Raw genomic sequence first — 18,165 nt, 5'->3', positions numbered from 1 at the left:
CCAAGGGCAGGAAAAGACTGATGTCCCATCCCAACAGTCAAGGAGCAAATTCTCATTTCCTCTGCTTTGTTGTTATTCTACTCATGCCTTCAGTGGACTGAATGATGCCCATTCACATTGGGGAGGGCAGTCTATTTTATTCAGGCTACTGATTCAAATGCTAATCTCATCCAGAAATACCCTTACAAACACATCCAGAAATAATATATAATTAAATATCTGCATGTCCTGTGTTCTAGTCACGTTGACACAGAAAATTAACTATTGCATCCACATATTTTCATACTATTTGACTCTTTCTTTTCTCCCTTTTATTGGTAAAATATACTTACCTTATAAAACTTTGTCAATAAGTAAATAAATAAATAGTCAAAATATACTCTTCATAATTATTTTCATTCCAAACATGTGTCTCCACTGCTTCCATTACACTTTTTATGTTTTTGTATTGGAATTCAATTATCAGGTATACTACAGCAGTTAAAAAATAATGCAAAGTATATTAGTGAAATTATGTTATATAATCAGTATATCAAGTAAGTTTATTTCATATCATAAAACTTAAATATAATTTTCTTAAATAAATGGATTATATTCATTTATTATTTTAGTTACATATGTTTCTAAGTGTTCTAAATCCCACACGATGACACCTGTAATGTCTATATTGAACATGTATTTCCTAATAAAATTAGGGTTACAAGGAAGTAAACATCAAAAAACAATTACCTCTTCCCATACCAGATAATATTGAAACTCTACTTCCTTCTAAGATAATTTCCTTTTTCAAAAGTAGGATATGTAAAATATCAATTATTCATTGAATTTTCATCAAAATTAATATACTCTTTGATTCACTAAGGAAAAAATATAATTACATAAAAGTGAACTTTGGTCTATTTCTTCATTTTAAGATTTTTTGCTCTTTGAGGATAAACCACCACACTGTTTTTTGTTTGTTTGTTTGTTTGTTTGTTTGTTTTTTGTTTGTTTTGTTTTGATTTGGTTTTGGTTTTGGTGAGGTTTTTTGGCATAGGGCACAAAAAAAGTTATTCTGGTAAGACAGTGGTTATGTATTAGATTTAACTTCTAAATAATCAGTATTTCCTTAGAAATATTTAATTTAAATGATATTTCAACCACTGTGACTTTATTTTTAAGATAGTTTAATTCTTTTATTGTTCTATGACATTAAAAGGCTTGTCTATGAAGTTTAATTAGCTATATATCATTCACACACATAGATATGCATCTTATAAATAGATGTCATTTCATAGAAAATATAAGCAAAAAATGTTAAACTAGAACAGATGTTATTTCTCGACTACTAATTAAGAATTGTTAAAGGCTTGGTCATGTTTCTGAAGCACAGATTTTTATAAAGTAAAAGAAAACTTAGACAAGATATATATCTGTTGCCTTCATTATACTGAATAAGAAACAACTGAACAATTAATGCCTGAGTTTTGCTTCCAGTAAGAAGATACAAACAAAACAGTGATTCAGTAGTATGAGTGATTCATTTTCAGCCTAAAATCCAAGTAGCAAGTTAATGCTTCATGTTCAAGGGGATTTCAGGTGTTTTGCCCTTGGTTCCAAAAAGAAGACTGTCACTGTGGCCAGAAAAAAGAGATCAGCATTGAAAAGCAAAGAAAACTAAGGATATAGGATCAAAAGTCTAAAGTATTTGATGTTGTCACAGAACAAGAATATCCTGTCCCCTACAAAGTCCTTCTAACTGGACTAAGAATAAAATTGACCTGAGATTAACAGAAGCAAATAAAATTTAATAGTATATACATGGGGAGCGCATTCACACATGGAAATTCCAGACAGGCAAAATTAGGTATATATGCCATCCTAACTGAAGAAAAGGGCGTAGAGGTCTGGGACTTAAAAATCAAGGACTATAATACACAGGAAAATAAAAAAAGATTAAATGTTTGGTAAGTAAATGTTTACAGGGCCACTCAGAAACATGAGACATAGAGGACTTTGGTCCAACAAGTCTTGCTTAGTTCCACCCTGTCTACCATGTCTAGTTTATATGATAATGTAGTTAGCTAAGGTGAAAGCTCTCCTTCTGGAGCAGTTCCTCCATCTAAATTCTTTTTAGATAGTTGAGGGGGAGGTAAAGAGCTTTTTCTGAATCTGCTGTGTTTTGATGCCGTTTAACTCAAAATAGTAATTATTGATGTAGGAAAGCTGTTAGGTTTCAGATCTGATGGCCAAAATTCTTGAGACATCTTCAGTGCAAAAACGTGATTTTATTAAAGCAGTGAGTGGGACAAGGCCCATGCACTGAGGTCGTGAGGAATGGCTCATTTTATATTTTCAAGTTAGGAGGGGCCTAGGGATAGTGTAAGCTTCCCAGGTATTTTGGAAATGAGGTTTCCAAGATCCTGAGGGAGCTAGCTATTGTTAGGAAAAGGTAATTTATTACCATTCAGTAAAAGCACAGTCATGAGACTCTTCAGATGTATATTGGTGGGTCATATGCTTAGAGGATGACTTCCAATATGTGTCTTAGGGGTTAAAGATAAAGGAAGTGTCCAAAGGAATTTTTACATGTTAAAGTAGACCTACAGGATCCTGGGGGTCAGGTCTAAGGTTGCCTTTTGCCCTTAGCAAAGTATTATTATTGAGGCAGCTGAGTTTCTAGAGGAAGGTCACTCTGCCTGTTTTAAGGGCTTGTCAATGGGCTCTAAATAGTAAGGAAATTTAATAATTTTTCTACTGTCTTTGTTTCCCACATCAATTACACCAAGGTGGCCTATCTAGAGGTTGCCTGTCTTCAACCCTTAGAAAGGCATCGACACTCTCACAGATTAACATATTTGGCAATATTGACATTCTCCAAACTGAATCAAGCATACAGCTTGATTACACCCTGGTGTACGCATCACAACAAGCACACTTCTTAATACCCATCACTAATTTAGCCCATTCCTCTACCTACCTCCCACCTGGTAGTCATTAGTTTGTTCTATATAGTTAAGGGGCTGTTTCTTGGTTTGCCTCTCTCTTTTTCCCTTTGCTTGTTTTTTGTCTCTTAAATTCCACATTTGAGTGAAATCATATGATATCTATCTTTCTCTGACTTATTTTGCTTAACATAATACTCTCTAGCTCCATCCACATAGTTGAAAGTGGCAAGATCTCATTCTTTTTTATGGCTGAGTAATACTCCATTATATATGTGCTGCTATAAACATCACAAGTATTTCATATAGATCTTTGACTTCAAATGGGGTTACAGTCAATAAACCCAACATAAGTTGAAAATATCTTAAGTTGAAAATGCACTTAATACACCTAACCTACCAAGTGTCATAGCTTAGCATAGCTTAACTTCAATGTGTTCAGAACACTTACATTATTAGCAAAGAGTTGACAAAATTATCTAACACAAGCCTATTTATAATAAAATGTTGAATACTTCATGTAATGTATTACATATCATACTGATAGTGAAAAAAAGAATGGTTGGTTGTATGGACAAATAATGAAGCAGGCATCCATGTTGTCATTTCAGGTGAAAGAATGCACACTAAAGGTCATAATGCCCCAGGGCATGCCTGGACTAGCCAAGGTACCTATAGGAATGCAACCCCACCAGCTTACAAGTAGTTAATCAGCACTACCCTAAAGATATAATCATGAGATGTAACAAATGAAATCTCTAACATAAGAAATAAAGAAAGGTCCATGGACTTTCAATTTCCAAGTCTTTTGAGGTGGAAAGGACCTCCAGGGGACCAGATGAAGCAAGAACAGAGCCCCTGCTGGCACTGAGTTAGGGACAAACAGGCCTGGGCAAAGCTAGGTAGGGGGCCATGGAATCAGGCTCACAGAAATCCCAAAAATGCTGATATGTAAGGAAATTAGAGATAAGGGAGCAAGCCAGACCACCCTGCCCTAGGTGTGGGTGCAGAGGGTGTTTTTTTATGACAGTCATCTGTGACCAAGAATAACCAGACCCCAAAGAAGAAGTAAGCCATTAAAGATGTTATCACCAGTCCTAACTCAAACCAAGACAGTACAAGAATCTCAAGGCCATAAGCTTCCCAGTCAGTTCTCAATAAAAGACTGCCACTACGAGCTCTCAGTGGCAACCCTGTCAGGAGCCCCCTGCACTTCTGCAGCTTTCTCTATATCTTTGCTTAATAAACTTCTATCCCTTTATTCACTCTCCTTTGTCTGCAAGATTCATTCTTCAACTGTGTGAGACAAGAACCAAGCTCTTCCATATCAGCAAGACCTCCTGGGCCTCCAGTCAACAGAATCTTCCTCCTCAGGAGAAACTGGCCCCCATTTCTGCCCTTAAAAATCTTCACTTGCAAGCCAGCAGGGAAGTTAGGACTTTAGAGCATTAGTCATTTATTCTCATGGGTGAAGCCACACCAATAAATAGCCTGTCTTTCTTCACTGCAAAAGCTCACTGCCAGTTTTTATTGGCTTGCTATGCATCAGGTGGACAAACTTTCATTTGATTTAGCTATAAGAATGGCTGTAAGTGTATTGGTTGTTCACCCTCATGATCATGTGGCTGACTGGGAACTGTAGCTGCCCCTGCCCAGCGTCATAAGAGACTATTCAGCACCTTGGGCAGCTTACACATTTAAGCATCTGACTTGATTTCAGCTCAGGTCATGATCTCAGGGTCTTGAGATAGACCCCATATCAGGCTTTCTGCTTAGCTTGGAGTCTGCTTGAGATTCTTTCCCTCTGCTCCTTCCCCTGCTCAAACTTTCTCACTCACTCTCTCTCTCTCTCTCTTTCTCAAAACAAATAAATCACATCTTTTTTAAAAAATGAAACAGCATTGTACCATATATTGCTAGCCCAGAAAAAGATCAAAGTTCAAAATTCAAAGTACAGTTTCTATTTAATGTGAATTGCTTTCACACCATTGAAAAAAACAAAAAGTTATAAGTGGAAACATCATTAAGTCAGGAATTCTCTGTATAGGCAATTAGGTTAAATTTATTATGAGTTTTTAAGTCAAGTGAGCAAAAATAAATAATAGCACCACTTAGAAAATTCTGTAACCACATGACTCATGTGTGTTTGGGTCCCTTGTGATATGGAAAACAAAGCCAAGAAGAAAAAAATTAAATTTCCTTACTACTTAGAGTTCATTGACAAGTCCTTGAAATAGGCAGAGTGACCTTCCTTTGGGAGCTCAACTGCCTGATGTTAATGCTTTGCTAAGGGCAAAAGACAGTCTTAACCAACCCCCCAGGATCCTTTAAGTTACTTAAACATATAAAAATTCCTTTGGAAACTTGCTTTATCTCAAACCCCCCCCCCCCATATACATGTTGGCAACCATCCTGGCCCACTGATACATATCTGAAGAGTCTCATGACTGAGTTTTTTCTAAGCAGTAATAAATGATGTCTTCCTAACAAAGGATAACCCCCTCAGAATCCTGGAAACCTTGTATCCAAAATACCTGGGAGGTTTGCACTGTCCCTAACCCCCTCCCAACTTGAAATTATATAATCATCACCCATCCCAACCCCAGTGCAGCTCTTTTTGCCCACAGGTCCTGTCCCTGTGCTTTAATAAAACCACTTTCTTGTACCAAAGGTGTTTCAGGAATTCTTTTTTTGGCTGTTGGCTCCAAACCCCAACGTTTCCTACATCACCTTATGGTGCCTATTTTAAAAATATGATTGATTTTGGTTAAAAAAACAACACTGTACAAATAATAAGTGAAAGAGAAAATGTGTACAGACTCTGATAACAAAAAAGTATAATTATACTCAAGCCTAATTATTTCTTTTTCTGCCTCCCTAAAGTAATTGTATTTTTTCTTTCTTCCTACTTAGTTTTTCCAAATTGATCTTACTAGTGACTCTACGTTATACAAAACTGTCTGTGAAAAGGAGAAAAGTTTAAGAAATCTGCCTTCAATGATTATGAATTAGCTACTTTTAAGTAACTATTGACAAAGTCACCAAATACAAACTGACTAAATGAATTGTGTTATGTGATATAAAACAAGTAATTCACTTACAGTTCTTTTGCCCATAATACATGGTGGCTTTGTAATCAGCATTTCTGATGCCTTCCTGAAAGGAAATAATATTGTATCAAGAAAAAGACCTGATACATATCTAGCATTTAATGAGGTTAATTAAATGCTCTGTTCTTATCCCAAATAAGTTTCTTTTTTTCTTGCTGTAGGAAAGAAAATCAAGTCCAGTGTTTATCTCCAATAGTCAACTTCTTATATAAATTTTCATTCGCAATAAGCTCCCACTCAGGTATAGTGAAGTTAAGATCCTATAATCAATTTTGTTCTCTCTTCCTGACAAAGGGACAAGCGGAGCAGAATTTGTTCCCCCAAAATATGCTTTTTTTGGCATATTACTTAAGGATTACTTAAGATGATTATTTTTAAGTAGCAGTCCTTTGGAGAAGCTCTGAAAGCCAAGTCAAAGTTAATCCTTTTGTGAGAGACATTTACCTATATCAGGAAATCACCATTTGTAAGGGTATCCTCTCTCCCAGGAAGAGCAGGATGACCCTAAATCTCTCAAAACTCCTTAGCAATGGAGAAGGCAAGGACTTAAATCTAGATAACAACCTTACCCTTATTGGCTGTGCCTTTACTGTTAAGCCACCATAACCAGCTTTTTCTTCCCCCCCAACATCTTTTGTCTTTAGCTAAAGATATTGTTTAGGAGGGTGGCTTAGGCCATTTCAGGAGATTACTGTTTTCCTGAATATCTCCAATTTATATAAGAGGTATGCATGTTATTAGTCTTCTATATGTTTTTCTCCTGTTAATCTTTTATTACAAGGTGATGTCTCAACCAAGAACCTAGAAGGATTGAAGGAAAATTATTTTTCCTCCCCCACAGGCTTACAAAAGCTGCGTTTGGACCTCATGCAGTCTTATGAGAGGCATTCTCTTTATTTACAATGTAAGGAGTCATTGAAATGTAAAACTATCACGAAATTTTTAACAGTTATTTTTGTGCTATCATAGCCATTATTAAACTTATTAAGTAGAAATTATTTTAAAATAAGGAATAATTACTAGATAAAGTAGAAAACCATAGGGATGCAAGTTTGTAAAAATTCTAGGAAGAAATTTTAGAAGACATTTGAGGATACATGTTTGAACTTATTATAGATAAGTGTAGGGAAAATTAAGTTAGAAAAATAAATTATAAAGTAATGAAACTTGAAAATGAGATTTCACAGGCATTGCATATCCCACAATAAAAGGGTCATTAAACTGATTTGAAGTACTTTGAAGAAATGATAATCACCTTCTGGTGAGGTAAGATGGACTGGGGAACAGGAGGTAAAAAGATGATCCAGAAGAGAATAAACACTATGCAAATAAACATAAACATTATTTTGGGTACTAGAGGAAAATTACATTTAGGGAGGATGTCATATCAAAATTATCATCTATTAGGTATTATTTACCATACTAAATCTTAGTAATAAATTGTGGGGGGAGGGAGGGAAGGAAGGAAGGAAGGAAGGAAGGAAGGAAGGAAGGAAGGAAGGAAGGAAAAAAAGAAAGAAAGAAAGAAAGAAAGAAAGAAAGAAAGAAAGAAAGAAAGAAAGAAAGAAAGAAAAAAAGAAAGAAAGAAAGAAAGAAAGAAAGAAAAGGTAGTTCACTATTATCCAGTGAGAGGAGAAAGCAAATAGACATAAAAATGTCATACTTAGAAATTAATATTGTCTATGAAGTCAAGGTTCTCTGAGATTACCAAAAAAAAAAAAAAAAAAAAGAAAAAAAAAGAAAAAAAAAGAAGAGGGGGGTAGTTATTTAGATTAGAAAATCATAGAAAGTTTTCCTTGAAAAATTGACTTGGTAAGCGAAAACCTCATTAATGAGTATGAATTAGTTCTGCAAAAGAATTTGGAGCACAGAGTAGAGAGTCAAGTAATGGAGAGGTATGCTTCCAGCAAAGAGAGATGAAATTATAAAGGTCTAAAAGAATTGTCCAGACCCTGATTGAGAGCCAAAGTGGCTAGATAGGAAAGAATGGGTGAGATAACAAGAGAGTGGAAATACAGCTAGAAGGACATCATAGGGGCCAGGTCAAAGATTTTTAATTTTATTGTGATTGCAATTTAAAGCCAGTGAAAAGGTTTAATTAGAGAAATAATATCATGTGTTTTATATTTTACAATTATTTTGGCTGCTGTTAACAGATTAGATTCATTAGGAGAAAGAATAAAAGAGAATTATTCTAGAAGGTAAGGCAAAATGACTAAGAAAGGATGGTGGAGTGAGTGTAGAAATAAATGGCTAAATTTGAGATATTATATTTGAGCCAAAATTGACAGGATTGGCATTCGACTATAGATGATGGTTGTTCTACTTTCTTCTGTGAGCAACTGGGAGATGGTGGTTATTATTTACTGAGAAGCAGTTATTTATTGTTATGTATTGAAGACTAGAAGAGGAATAGATTTGTTTGCAGGTGATAGGCCTCAGGGTAGGCCAGCGCAGAGTATGCCACTTGGATGTATGGATTGTTTTGAGCTAAAGACAATCTGAGTCCAAAATATTTAGGAGGAGCCTTTTGCCTCTCCCTTCACTGCCTGAAAGAATTTAAATAGTGTCTCTTCCAGCAAGAGAGCTATCATCAGAGATAACTATAAAGGGTGTGTGCCAGGTGTGATAAACTAGGAGGATCTCAGCAGGGCCTGTTGAAATTCCTGTCTGTGTCCCATTGTCTCTGTATGGCATGGCAAATATTTGTTTACCAAACATTTAATCTTCTCATCTTCCTGTGAATTATCTCCCTCCCCTTTGAAGTCTCAGATACCTACCCCTTTCTTTGATCAAAATGGCATATAAGCTTCAAGTGCCTGTCTTTGTGCTTCTCAGATAAGTGAATACATTTGTTTTTCCTCATGTTTATCTGTCTTGGATCAATTTAATTAGTAGAAAAGCCAAAAGAATCTAGAAAGGTACATTTTTTTTTCCTCCCCTACCCAGACAGAATTAATTTTGGTCATGTTAGGACTGAATTTTTGAAACATCCAAATTTATATATATATATAACAGATTGTTGCTTTTGCATCCCAAAACTCAAAAGTGAAACCAGAACTAGTGATATATTTTTGGGAAAGGTCAGCATATAAATGGATTCTAATGGCATGGGACTCCATGAGCTAGGCAAAATAACTGTATAGCATGAAGGGGGTAAAAGCACAATATAAAGACCTGAGGTTGTATAAAAAAGAAATCACAAGGAAAAAAGAAGTGGAAGAAAATATAATGAAGATAGGAAAAACAGATACAAAGAACATGATATCATGAAATTGAATTAAAGACTACTTTAATACAAAAAAATTGGTCAAATTTATCAAATAAATTAAACTTTGCTAAGAAGTTAAATAAGACCTAGAATAAGAAATGTATTTGACAACATGGAGGAATTATTGGTAACATCAGCAAGAGCAGAGGACAAATGGAGTTGGAGTAAATAAAACTTGCTATATATACTTTTTTTATGAAGAGAGGGAACAACATAACATTCTTTAATTACCTTATAAGCACAAATTAATTATATACCTTCATGTATGTAAAGGATATCAAGGTACTAAATATCTTTTTCTTAAAGATATTATTTATTTATTTATTTATTTGAGAGAGAGAGAAAGCCTGCACACACAAGTCAGGGGAGGAGTCCAGGGAGAAGGACAAGCATATTCCATGCTGAGCATGGAGTCCAATGTGGGTTCAGTTTCACAACCCTAAGATCATGATTTGGACAAAATCAAGAGTCAGACACTTAACCAACTGAGCCACACAGGTGCCCCTTAACTATCAGTTGAAATTAGAATCTACTTGGTTTACTTTTCCTTAACTTGTATGCCTATAATATTTTAAAAATACAATCATTTTTCATTTTACAAATTGCCATATAACTGTCCTTGAAAAACACAACTATAGGTTTTCTGATAATCATGGAGGGAATGAAAATAAAGATAATATGAATCTACCAAATACTGATTTCAAAAAGTAAACAGAATGAAAGTCAATAAATATTTGAACTAAAAAGATTTTAGACATTCTGAAGTCCACTTCTAATTTAAGAGATAAGGAAATTAAGGTACCAAAAGAACACCCCTTTATCAGTCCACGATATTGAAAAATATAAAATTATCTGTGCTATTCTGATAAAATAACATGCCCTGAATTCAAGAAGTATTAATAATAATATTACTCAGAAATTAAACTTCTGTTCTTCTAGAAACAAACACAAAAAAATGACAACACACTATCTAAAGAGTTCTTAAACTGATGATTTCAAAATTGGCCTACCACAGGGAGTAAGTATCCATTTGTCTATTAAACTATATGGGTGGCTCAGCGGTTTAACGCCTGCCTTCGGCCCAGGGCATGATCCTGGAGACCCAGGATCGAGTCCCACATCGGGCTCCCTGCATGGAGCCTGCTTCTCCCTCTGCCCGTGTCTCTGCTTCTCTCTCTCTCTCTCTTTGTGTGTCTTTCATGAATAAATAAATAAAATCTTAAAAAAAAAACTATAAAAAATACATATTCTTTTACATTTCAGAAACATTTCATGGGCAGTTGGTGAAATGGAATTTACTAGTTGACTAGGCAGGAATACTCTCCTCTGATTTTCATTCACTGACCACAGGAATGCTGGTGGTAAAACCTGATGACATTGTATGCACTGTAGCTTTTCAATGGAGTGTGCTTCAGTTTTAAGTAAGACCTGGCTCTGTGCTTTACTTATCTGTTCTCATGATTGTGGACCAGATTTGCATCTACATTTTGAAGAGTTCTTAGGAAGATTCTCAATAACCAAATGAGATAATTTATAGAAAAACACGCACTTGGTTTGGTGAAACATGATATCATTTTTATACATTACTTTTCACTTTAATATTTTAATGTAAAGGGAGTCATCAATAAAATTCTGATTTTCTAGCTGCACTGGGTAGTTTTAAGAAAAAGGGGCTAACAAATAAGCCCATTAATATTAAGGACAAAGTAACATGGTTTCCACAAAGATTAATTTTCATTGATTTAGGAAGATTGTTTTGTTTTGTTTTTGAGATAGGAAGAAAGAAAGAAAAGGGGAAAGAAACATCAGTTTGTAAAATATAGATTTTTCAGAAAATTCTTTTCAGAGTCTCTTTCCTACTGATCTTTTTAATGTAAAACAAAATTAAAAAAAAAAAAAACAACTTTTAGATACATATGAAGTAACTTTGATCATATAACTTGGAAACCCAAAAGATTTGGCTCTATCTTGGTATCTGGATAACCTTTACTAAAGTAGAAAAACTTCTTTAAATTTAGTTTCCTTGAAGACAAACTGAAGTTAAAAATCCTTATATTCCTCACATTGTTATGAAGAGAATAAACATCTTATGAGCTAAAAAATATTGTTTACATGAGGTATGGCTTACCAGTATTTTTTAATCTCTAATGATTTTAGAAAATAGTAATAAAATTTTTTGAAGCAAACTAATTAAAATTAAATTTGAAGTAGCCCAAATATAAAATATAGTCATGTGGATTCATTATTGCTCTAATGAATTCTCATTAATTTAAGATTTATTCATACATTGAGCCAAAATTTGTTTTACACAATATTGATATGAAACTAGATTTTTTAAAAAAATTATTTATTTATTCATGAGAGACACAGAGAGAGAGAGGCAGAGACATAGGCAGAGGGACAAGCAGGTTCCCTGTGTAGAACCCGATGTGGGACTTGATCCCAGGACCCTGGGATCACACCCTGAGCCAAAGGCAGGTGCTCAACCACTGAGCCACTCAGGCATCCTGAAACTAGATTTTTAAAATTTGTTGTTATGGGGCAACTGGGTGTCTCAGTCAAGCATCTGGTTTGGGCTCAGATCATTATTCCCAGGTCCTGGAATGGAGCCCAGAATTGGGCTCCCTGCTCAGTGGGAAATCTACTTCTCCCTCTCTTTTTGCCCCTCTCCCATTCATTCTCTCTCAAATAAAATCTTCAAAATTTGCTGTTATAAATGTATTCATAAAAATATAGTTATTTTTAGCTATACTTCTTTTCAAAATATTTGACATTATCAGTTGTGGCTGTGGTTGGTAGACTTTAGGAGGGGCAGCAGACCTGGCCAGAGAGACCTGGCAGGCCAGAAAAGACTAATATGATATAGTCAACATGCTAAATGGGAAAAAAAATATGCAGCCAAGAATATTTTATCCAGCAAGGCTATCATTGAGAATAGAAAGAGAGATGGAGTTTCCAAGACAAACAAAAATTAAAGGAATTCATAAACACTAAAACAGATCTGCAAGAATTATTAAAGGGGACCCTTTGTGTGGAAAGAGAGAGTAAAGGTACCAAAGACCAGAAAGGAACAGTGACAATCAAGAGAAACAGCGACTTTATAGGTAATATAATGGCACTAAATTCATATCTTTCAATAATTACTCTGCATGTAAATGGACTAAATGGTCCAATCAAAAGACATAGGTTATCAGAATGAATAAAAAAAAAAAACAACCCCCATCCATATGCTACTTACAAGAGACTCATTTTAGACAGAAAGACACCTCCAGATTGAAACTGAGGAGATGGATAACCATTTATCATGCTAATGGACACCAAAAGAAAACTGAAGTAGCCATACTTATATCAGACAATATAAGTGGATTTTAAATCAAAGATTGTAGTAAGAGATGAAGGACACTATATCATAAAAAAGGGTCTATCCAGCAAAAATATCTAACAGTTGTAAATATTATGCCCCTAACTTGATGCAAATATATAAATCAATTAATAATAAATTTAAAGAAACTAATTGACAATAACATAATAATGTTAGTATATATTATATATATTATATATAATAATATATATTATAATATATATTATATGCATAACATAATAACATAGTAGGGAAATTTAACACCCCATTCACAGCAATGGGTAGATCATCTAAGAAGAAGATCAACAAGGAAACAAAGGCTTTGAATGACACACTGTACCAGATAGACTTAATAGATATATTTAGAATATTTCATCCCACAGCAACATAACACACATTCTTCTCAAGTACACATGGAACATTCTCCAGGATAGATCACATATAGGTCACAAATCAGAACTTAAAGTCAACCACAAGAAAAAATTTAAAAGGACCACAAATACATGGAGGCTAAAGAATATCCTATTAAGGAATGAAAGAGTCAACTAGGACATTAAAGAACTTAAAAATTCATGGAAGCAAATGAAAACACAACAGTTCAAAACCTTTGAGATGCGGCAGTTCTAAGAGGGAAGTATATGGCAGTACAGGTTTTCCTCAAGAAGCAAGATAAGTCTTAAATACACAACCTACCTTACACCTAAAGGAGCTGGAACAAGAACAGCAAATAAAGCCTAAATCCACTGGGAGAAGAGAAATAAAAAGATTATAGCAGAAATCAATGATACAGAAATAAACAAACAGGAGAACAGATGAGCAAAAGTAGATGATTCTTTGAAAGAATTAGCAAGATTGATAAACCTTTAGCCAGACTTATCAAAAAGAAAAGAGAAAGGACTCAAATAAATAAAATCATGAATGAAAGAGGAGAAATCACAACCAACACTGAAGAAACACAATTATAAGAGAATAATATGAATTATTGAAGAGAATAATATGAGCTATACCAACAAATTAGGCAATCTGAAAGAAATGGATAAATTCCTAGAAACATAGAAACCACCAAAACTGAAATAGGGAGAATAGAAAAGCTGAACAGATCTGTAACTAGCAAAGAAATTGAATCAGCAATCAAAAATCTCCCAAGTGTCAAGGGCCAGAAGGATTCCCAATAGAATTCCACCAAACATTTGAAGAATTAATGCCTTTTCTTCTGAAATGGTTCCAAAAAATAGAAATGGAAGGAAAAACTTACAAATTCATTATTGGAGTCCAGAATTACCTTGATCCCCAAAACTAGACAAAGACCCCACTAAAAAGGAGAATTATATATCCCTGATGAACATGGATGCAAAATTTCTCAACAAGATACTAGCCAAAAAAATCCAACAGAACATCAAAAGGATTATTCACCACAGCCAAGTGGAATTTATTCCTGGCCTGCAAGTTTAGTTCAACATCTGCAAATCAATTAATGTGACACATCACATTAATAAAGAAAGGAAAGACCCATATGATCCTCTCAGTAGATACAGAAAAAGCACTTGACAAAAGACAGCCTCCATTCTTTTCTTTTAAAAAAATATTTTATTTATCAATAAGAGACAAAGAGAGGCAGAGACATAGGCAGAGGGAGAAGCAAGCTGTGGGGACCCTGATGTGGGACTGAATCCCAGGACCCTGGGATTATGACCTGGAGGGAGCCTGATGTGGGACTCAATCCCAGGACCCTAGGATCATGACCTGAGCCAAAGGCAGATGCTCAATCACTGAGCCACCCAGGTGCCCCAACAGCATCTATTCTTGATAAAAACTCTTCATAGTGTAGGAATAGAAAGAACATACCTCAGCATTATAAAGGCCATATACAAAAGACCCACAGGAAATATCATCCTCAAATGGAAAAATTGAGAGCTGTTTTCCTAAGGTCAGGAACAGGACAAGGATGCCCATTCTCACCACTGTTGTTTAACACAGTAATGGAAGTCCTAGCCTCAGCAATCAGACAACAACAACAACAAAAAAAATAAAAGGCATCTAAACCAGCAAAAAAGAAGCCAACCTTCACTCTTCATGGATGACACAACACTCTATGTAGAAAACTGGAAAAATTCCACCAAAAAATTGCTATAACTGATACAGGAATTCATCAAAGTTGCAGGATATAAAATTAATGCTCAGAAGTCTGTTGCATTTCTATACACTAATAATAAAGCAGCGGAAAGAGAACTCAAGAAATTGATCCTATTTACAATTGCACCAAAAACCATAGGCTACCTAGGACTAAATCTAACCAAGAAGGTAAAAGACCTGTACTCGGAAAACTATAGAATACTTATGAAAGAAATTGAGGAAGACAAAAAAAAAAAAAAAAAAAAAAGGAAAAATGTTCCATGATCATAGATTGGAAGAGCAAATATTGTTAAAATGTCTATGCTACCCAAAGCAACCTATACACTCAATGCAATCCCTATCAAAATACCACCAGCATTTTTCACAGAACTGGAGCAAACAATTCTAAAATTTGTAAAAATACCGCAAATAGCCAAAGTAATGTTGAAAAAGAAAACCAAAGCTGGAGGCACAAATCCAGACTTTAGTGTGTATTACAAAGCTGTGATCATCAAGACACTATGGCACTAGTGCAAAAACAGACACATAGAACAATGGAGCAGAATAGAGAACCTAGAAAGAGACCTTCAACTCTATGGTCAATTAATCTTTGACAAAGCAGGAAAGAATATCCAATGGAAAAAAGCCAGTCTCTCCAACAAGTGTTGGGAAAATTGGGCAGCTATATGCAGAAGAATGAAACTAGACCACTTTTTTTTATGCCATATACAAAAATAAATTCAAAATGAATGAATGACCTAAATGTGAGAAAAGAATCCATCAGAATCCTAGAAAATATAAGCAGCAACCTTTTTGACCTTGGCCACAGCAAGTAATTGCTAGACACATCTTCAAAGGTGAGGCAAACAAAACCAAAAATGAAGTATTGGGACTTCATCAACAATAATAATAAACAATCAACAATAATTAAAAGGCAACCTACAGAATGGGTGAAGATATTCACAAATGACATCAGATTGGCTCTTATCCAAAATCTATTAAAGAACGTATCAAACTTAGCACCCAAAGAAACAAAAGGTCCAGTCAAATAAAGGGCAGAAAACATAAACAGATGTTTCTTCAAAGAAGACATCTAAATGGCTAACAGACACATGAAAAAATACTCAGCATTATTCAGCATCAGGGAAGTACAAATCAAACCTACAATGAGATACTACCTCATACTGGCCAGAATGGCTAAAATAAACAACTCAAGAAACAGCAGATGTTGGTGAGGATTCGGAGAAAGGGGAACCCTCATACACTGCTGGTGGGAATGCAAACTGGTACAGACACTCTGGAAAACAGTTTGGAGGTTCCTCAAAAAAAGTTAAAAATATAAAAATAGAACTACCCCACGAGCCAGCAATTGACTAGGTATTTATCCAAAAGATACAAGGATACAAACATAGTGATTAGAGTTCCATTGACAGATGAATGGATAAAAAAGAGATTATTTTATACATGTATATTTGTATGTATATATACATATATACATATTTTATGTATATATACTCACATATATATTTTATATCTATATATAAAATAGAATACTACTCAGCTATCAAAAAGAATGCAATCTTGCCATTTGAAATGACATGGATGGAACTAAGGGATATTATGTAAGTGAAATAAGTCAGTCAGAGAAAGATAAATACCATATGACTTTACTCATATGTAGAATTTAAGAAATGAAACAGATAAACATAGAGGAAGGGAAAGAAAAGTAAAATAAGATGAAAAGAGAGAGGGAGGCCAACCATAAGAGACTCTTAACTATAGGAAACAAACAGGGTTGCTAGAGTTGAAGTGGGTGGGGAGATAGGGTAATTGGGAATGGGCATTAAGGAGGGCACGTGATGTAATTAGCACTGGGTGTTATATGCAACTGATGAATCACTAAATTTTACCCTGAAACTAATAATACACTATATGTTAACTCGATTGAATTTAAATTTTAAAAATTTAAGAAAAAATATTGTAACTTCCACCTTGTTGATATTCTCTATCACTCTCTCAGTTTGCATGCTTTGTTAAAGCAAGCAATGGAGGAAGTCTCCAGGCAAAAGCCAGCAAGGAGCTGAAACCCAACAGACAACAAGAAATTGAATTTGATCAAGACTACATGAACTTAGAAGCCAACCTTAGCTCAAACCTTTAGAGACTCCAGCCCTACAGAACACCTTGACTTTAGGCTTGTGAGAGATCCTGGAAGTGAGGACCCAGCTAAGCTGTGCTGGATTCCTAATACACAGAAATAGAAAATGTGTTGTTGTTGTTGTTGTTTTAAGTTAAGTCTGTGATAGTTTGTTGCTAAGCGATTGATAATATAATGTCCTTAGAATGTATGGTACAGATGTTGAATAACTGCATTAGTGAAAGTTTTCTCACACATGTAATTATATAAAGTGTATTGTGTAGTGTGGATTACCAATTTTTTTCTAATTGACTAAGGAAGTTATCTCTTGAGATTTTTTTTCTCACTTCAAACACAGTTTTGAAATGTAAGGTTTTGCTAAGATCATTTGTAAATACAAATTTGAGAAATAATGTTTCAGAGTTGAGGTAGTTAGAAAAATTTAAAAAGTACCGAATGAAGCACATCTCATTTTTTTAAGTCAGTGTTTTTTAACACAGTCACAGATTTATTGAAATAAGAACATTTCCTCAAAACTTGTTTTTTTCAAAAACTTCAATGTGAAATGTCTTTTATTAAACACAAATTCATGAAGTAACTAAAGAATCATTAGAAGACTGTGATTTGAGAAGAAGTAAAAACCTACCAGTAAATTTAGCATATCTGTCCAGTTTTTGATCAAGCAAAAACAGTCCACATATTGCTTAAAGGTATACATGTATGCCCCAGGCGTACACAGTACATGCTATTTCACAGTTTGAAAGAAAAAATAAAAACTGTCACTAGGAAGACTGCCACTAGCAAAGGAAAAAATAAAAGAAAAATATGCCTTTATAAAATATAAATTAGATGCTGTTTTCAAGCTTCTTGTTTGGACTACATTACATAAAATATGAAATGACTAAAGAAAAGAAAATGTAGCAATTTGAAATTCTTGACAAAGGACTGTGTGGATAAATATATATTTATAAATATGTTATGCATTTCTTATTATAGATTACACATTATAGATTATATAGGAAGAGGTCATTTTTATTGTATAAATGTACTATTGAGCATAAGGAAAATCAAGCATGAAAAGCAGATAAAATACAGAGGATATTGAGATGTTTTTATATCTAAAGTCTTATTACTTTTTATTCTGTTGACATAAAAATAAATGTATTTTATATGAACATGAAGCAGTACAAAAGAAAAAGTAAATAATATATAAACTGTATCTTTTTAAGATGGCTGTTTGCCTTATGCAA

General features: G+C 34.3%; 1 long non-coding RNA gene across 2 annotated transcripts in view; it reads right to left on the bottom strand.

The window, feature by feature from the left end:
- LOC125752361 (uncharacterized) overlaps nucleotides 1-18,165 on the bottom strand; it is a 187,783-nt gene that overhangs the window by 137,859 nt on the left and 31,759 nt on the right. For both annotated transcript variants that reach the window (XR_007401720.1, XR_007401719.1), the window contains one exon: nucleotides 6,026-6,080. This is a non-coding gene — a long non-coding RNA (uncharacterized LOC125752361). The remainder of the gene's footprint in view (nucleotides 1-6,025; nucleotides 6,081-18,165) is intronic.

Source organism: Canis lupus, chromosome 13 (genome assembly GCF_003254725.2).
Source record: "Canis lupus dingo isolate Sandy chromosome 13, ASM325472v2, whole genome shotgun sequence".
In the NCBI taxonomy this organism is placed as follows: domain Eukaryota; kingdom Metazoa; phylum Chordata; class Mammalia; order Carnivora; family Canidae; genus Canis; species Canis lupus.
Note: the sequence above shows the minus strand (reverse complement) of the source record. Positions and strands in the feature narration are given on the sequence as shown.